Source organism: Pipra filicauda, unplaced genomic scaffold (genome assembly GCF_003945595.2).
Source record: "Pipra filicauda isolate LSUMZ 115617 unplaced genomic scaffold, ASM394559v2 scaffold109_size3271384_pilon, whole genome shotgun sequence".
NCBI lineage: Eukaryota > Metazoa > Chordata > Aves > Passeriformes > Pipridae > Pipra > Pipra filicauda.
Window position 1 is genome coordinate 2,364,735 of NW_024103540.1, and position 6,097 is coordinate 2,370,831.

Consider the following 6,097-nt stretch of genomic DNA (forward strand, 5'->3'; position numbering starts at 1 on the left):
CTTTGGTGGTCTTGTTCCCAAAAACGTCACTCAAGCTGACAGAAGATATTGGCTATCCCTGCAAATTCTTGTTCTGCTCAAATGATCAATCCGTCATAGCTGTAACCACAGAGTCACAACACTTTTTTTTTATGCTTACAGGTATAGGGGAGCCAGGTACCCTCTCAGATGCTGCCTATTGACATCCTGTTTTATGCAATAAGTGCATCTGTTGTAGTCACTGACAGTCTGATATGTACAGGTTGTTTTTCCCCATGGAAAGTCAGAGAGAACAGCACAGCTCCCTGCTCTTTTATTCTCTCCAGGCATCCTCTTACAGCCTGTGCTGGTGATCCACAAAGGTGGCTGTATTCTGAGGCAGTTGCTCTTCTTTTCCTGAGCTGTAGGTAATGGGGACTGCAGCCCTGCGCTACTTTGATCTCTGGGGTATAGCTGCCTGCTAGGACTGGGGCAGGACAGCCTTGTGCACCCTTCAAGGTTCTGATTTCAAACCACCTTCCAACTTAATTCTCATTGATTTTTGTTTTACCAGTTTATCACAGAGAGGCAGTGAGATAGAAGCATTGGTGGTGAGGTGAAATAAGTGTCCATCAAAAGGACAGGGCCATAATAAATTACCAGAAAACATCATCAAGCTAAAAATGGATATCATTAACCAGAGAAAGTGCAAATGGGAGCTGTGAAATTGCAGTTGCAATAGCAGGGCACATAGTTTTTAATGAGATATGGCAGCAATCAGAATGGCCTTACTGTGTTAAAGCACTCCATCTCTCTTGGACTGTGTTACCTGACTTGTCAGTGGCATATTGAAAAAAAGAAAAGCAAAACAAACAATCAAGCCTCATTTTAGAGACTGAGGATTATAACAGGCAAGGTATAAACACATTTGCTTCAGATGTGACCCTAGTTCACCTTGCTGCTGTGACATTCAAGCTTGTCTTTATCTACCCATGGAGGGAATTGACAGCCTTGGTTGCCACCAAAGCCATCATGTTTTTATAAAGGCTCGAATTTCGGTATCACATTGAGATTATTTTACATGGTAAACTCTGTTTGACTTCTTTTATGGCTCGTTCTGGTACCTTCTTCAATTTAACAGAAGCTACCATAATTACTACTTCTTTGTGAAAGTGCATCAAACAAGGTGGCAAAAGTAGTACCAATGGGAAAGCTTTCCCAGATGGGATATATCAGCCCCCTCCCACTCATTTCCCATCTTACTCGAGCCACTGGTTGATAACCCTTTCATATTTCCCACATCCAGCAGAAGTGTGACATCCAGCAGTCCCTCCATTCCAAATCCATGGAGCAAAGCAATGGCAAGGGAATTCCAGCCTGACATCCTTTTCCATCTGCAGCCAGAAACATCCTTGTTAAACTCTTCTTGCCAAACAGGGAGAAGAAGTGATTTTATCATGGCGAATTTTCAACTTTGTAACACAAGGAATTTCACTTTCTCTACCCTTTTAAGACTTCTGCAGACAAAGGCAGGTCTACTCTGCTGGGAACAGCCAACCATGGCTGCTAATTAGCCTGGTGAGGAAGAATATTTTTCTTTCATGCCCGAATTGGGATAGTGTAATCTATTACAAAGAAAAAGGGTATATTAAATAATCGAGATAAGAAATTACTGTAGAGTAGGAAGGACTTACACAAGCAGAGCAAGAGTTATACCAAGTCCATATCTCATTGATGAGAAAGTGTTTAAGCAATTAAAAAACAGTAGTGCAGTTTCTGCCTTTTTTTAAATATATATTTATTAAGAGATAATGGTCTGAATGCCTTACTATCATACAGACGATTCAAGATCTGTTGCATTAAAGTCATACAAGAAGACCCTTTCTGTGGAAAGGAGGTAGAGATGTTTTAATCTCCTCTACCATAGGACTACTGGGTCGTGCATCTCCCATCGGTCTTACTTGCAGGAGAATGAATAAACCAGCCCAACTCCCACCAGCAGCTATGCCAGTCAGCTGCCAGCCCCCACAGAGACAGATCTCTGAGACACGTTTTTAGGCAAGAGAAATCACAGTGCTCGAGTGGAAAAAGGGCCCTAGAAAGCAGAGGTGAAAGGAAGCATCAGGTGGAAGAGCAGAAAGACTTCTGAAAGGGTGGTTTTTAGAGGGACAACAGGAGAGAGAGACAAATCACAGGGAAGGATGGGCCAGTGGTCCAACACTGGCCATCAGCAGCTGATGATGGTAAACAACCCATGGACACACAGGAACATCAGGTTTATGTAGTACTTTGGATGTGCTTTGGAATGAATTATGGCTTCGGGAGGAACAGATGAGCTCAAAGCTTTTTGTTGCAGGAGGCAAGCAGGGCAAGGACAGCATCCAAAGCCCAAAGGCTCAGATTATTCCTGTGGGCAGAAGGGGCACTACACCAAAACCTGCTCTGTTAGGAAATTTAAGTTTAGTCGCATCAACTTGTACCTACCTTCTCAGCAAACATAAGATTTTCCTGTACACAGACAGAGAGCAAGAACCCCGCTTGGTCCAGCTTGAAGGTGAAAAGGAACATTGCTGCCTTTTTGTTGTTTATTCCTTCCGTTGCAAACCTTCCTCTGAAACTCATCTGCACACTGATTTGAGCAATAACTCTTGGATGGGTTCTCCTTTGGCTCACTGGGGAACAGCCATTGCAGATGCAATCTCTCTCATAGGAAGACGCAAGAGAAAAATATCTCAAATTGTAACCTCAGTCTCCTGAAGACTGGCACTAACTTTACACATACCCTTTCTGATGAAAAGGGCCCTTCACAAAGAAACAGTTTGATTTGGAATTACTCTAGGAACTAAGAGAGAAAAACCCTGCACGGTTATTTTTCTTTTTTTTTTTTTTTTTTTTGCCTTTAAGCTCCTTGAATTTAACTGCACAGAGGCAAGTTTTGGCTTCCTGTAGGCTTTTTAAATATCGCACAGAAACAGCCTTTCTTTCTGTTTAGGTCAGAGTGCATAATGCATGCAGTAACCAAAATAGCTTCTCCTTCTCCTTAGCCAAGCTGCATATTAGTATCTTTTTCCTGTTTGGGGCAAGTTGCCAAATTCCCATACCTCTCAGTAATTACCAAGACTAATGCTTCATTAGAATACTGATACCGAGTCTTGAATTTTTGATGGCAGATTTCAGAGGATTTAATATTACAGCTTGGTTTTCAGATAAAGCTAAATCCGAAAAGAAAAGCTTCCTGCTGTCTTAAGCTCTAGAAATGTGCACTACGTATTTTTCTCAGCATTTTCCATTGCATGAGAAAGTTACTCTGCCTCTCTGTAAAAGCGGGTGATAGGGATTTTTTGTGTTTGGTGGCTATTAATAGTCATAATATGTTATCACACAGAGCACCATGTACAGTCACAGAACATAACAAATGGAAAACCAGTGAAAACGGTGGCACTTTAATTGAAAAAACAGGGATTGGGTACAGTTTAGCTATAGTCTAGTTTCAGTAGCACAGAGCTGGCTAGCTCAGAGAGGTCTTTTATAATTTCTTTCCTTTCTTTGTTGTGACATAGGTCTACAACTTACTGTAGTGGTATAAACCCTTTGTTAATTAAAACACTCTAAAGAATTCTTCTTACTGTGTTTCTATTCTCTTTCACAAGAAGGTTTTGAAAGGCAAGGCAAACTTTACATTTAATTATCTTAACCAGTTTCTTTATGCAATGGATTTGCAAAGTGCTTCAAACTGGCTTAGTGCTGGATATTTGTGCTTGAAGTTTATGATCTTCCCTACGTTAAATGTCTCTTGCTTGTAGTATACAGTAATATAAGCAGATACTTTTTAATGTAAAATTGTTGTTCCAGGTCTATATTACATAGAAGCTGCATTTGGCAACTTTGAACTTAAAATTTTATCAGAGCTTCTTAGGTCATTTTGGTAGTATTCAGGAACATTGTGTTTCCCTGAGAAGGGAGACATTAAAATAAAAAATAAACTTACTACAAAATTGCCTCATCAAACTCTCTTAAATGAATACTCTGGGCATTGCATTTGCATGCTGTTCCAATCAGGAATATAAAGAAAGAAAAAGATTAGTCAGTTTTCCACGAAAAAGAAATGAGTTTGGACTGTCTTGCAGTATATTCTGAAGGACAGAAGTCTTTTGATAAAATCTCATTTTGAAATCTCCACTAACTTTTGATGTCTCTATAAAACACTCTCCCTCTGGGGAACTGCCAACATCTGCCTCGTGACTTCTGCCCACAAACAAGTCCTACTGCTCTGGAGTTTCTCCATGAATAGGTCATGGTTTCTCATTTCACTCATATCTCAGCCACTTTCCAGACCAGCTTTTCTAATTCTTGGCTGATTCTTTCAGCTTCCTGTGGGAGTTTTTTGGTTTGGTTTGGTTGGTTGGTTTTTTGTGGGTTTTGTTGTTGTTTTTGTTTGGGTTTTTTGTTGTTTGGGGGGGTGTGTGTTTTCTTCTTTTTCAAGAAAAGTATCTCTTTGTGTGTGTAACTTTGGCTTGGCCACCAGGGGAGCATTACATGCACATTTACGTTTTATTCTGTCTTATTCTTGTGACAGAAGTATTTGGCCATGTTTCAAAGCTTCACCAAGAGCATTTGTGCAAACAGTGATTCACTAAAAAAGATCCTTCATGTGGAGTACAGGGACTCTGCTGAGCTGAAGTTAACTTTTGGTTTGTTTCAGGATCACTATTCAAACATGACTGCAAGAACACTTGTCTGAAGATGACCCTTTTCAGTGTATACGCTGCTAAACTCCTGAGAAATCAACTGATGTTTGATCTTCCTTTCTCTTCTCAGAAGTGGAGACTATTTCGGCGGGATGATCAGGTTGATCTCATGGGCTTGATTGAGATGTGTCTCCTTTAATCTCCCCATTGACTGGGTTGTTGTCTGTAGGCCACAAATTCCATACTGTGTGAGTGAAGGCCCTCAGGATGGAGTGTGACATGTCTCTGTGTGAGATATGTCAGACTCCTCCCTGTTCTGTATCACAGTATTGTGAAACGATGAAAGAGTTGCACATTGGAAAGCGGGTCTTGGTGCCCTCCTTAGGCTTACAGCAGCTTTGCCTTGAATAGTGTGTGTGTACACAGTGCTGGATGGAATTTGAAGAGAAAGAGTCTGACTCCATACACCTTCAATCCTGGCCTCATCCCAGGGGAAATCATGCGTGCTGGTCTGTGGTGCTTCTCACATACCTTCCCCCCATGTAATCTACTGAAATCCATGCAGCAGGGAGCTCCATCAAGGTGCTCCACCTCTGCACTTCTCCCTTGGAGCAAGATGTTTCACTGTTTATTGTTTTGTTTATGGAAACTGGAGAGGAAAATATTTATACCTTTAAGATATTTGCATTCCAAGAGAAGGGCTGGACTGGAGACCAGTGGGTGTCCCTTCCCACCAGCACCAGAAGTTCATGAACATGGAGGAAATCAAATGGACCACAGATGTGAGAGGGATGGAGAGATCCCTGCATGTTTCTCTGTGTAGAGGCTGGTGAGCCTCTATTCTTAGTTTGTCTCTGTTCTTAGTTCATTGGAAATGCCTCCTCAGCCTCTTGAAAGTGCTGCATCTCTTGGGACACGCTGCACAGTCAGAAAAGATTCACACAGTGCCTGAATGATTTTCACTGGGGCTTGCAGTGACTTCACAACAGAGCAAAGAGCAAAACTTGACATATTGCAAGCTGAAGGAAAAGCCCTCCAGGCAAAGTAGACCAGGGTAAAGGAGAGAAGAGATGATGAAAGGGCCTGGGGCTGTGGTGGAAGAACTGTTAGCTCTAGTGAACCACAACTAAAGAGGGAAGAGAGGACTAAACAGAGACTCTGGGAATAAATCCCCTCCAACATGCCCCATGGAAATTTTTATCCTACACAAAGTCACATACATGTCTCCTTGCTGTGATCCTCTCTTGATTATGAACTGCACTACTTGGCTCAGGGCCCTTTGCAAACCTTTTCTCTTTCTGCTTTTTGCCTCCTCAGCACCATGAGACAGATATCACTCCACTCCAGGCCTTGTCATACATCTCCAGACCTTCTCCTCCCCTTACCAGCAGCTGCATTTCCTACTTTTTCTTAGACCTACACCATAGCTGTCTTTGAATACCAACCCTCAG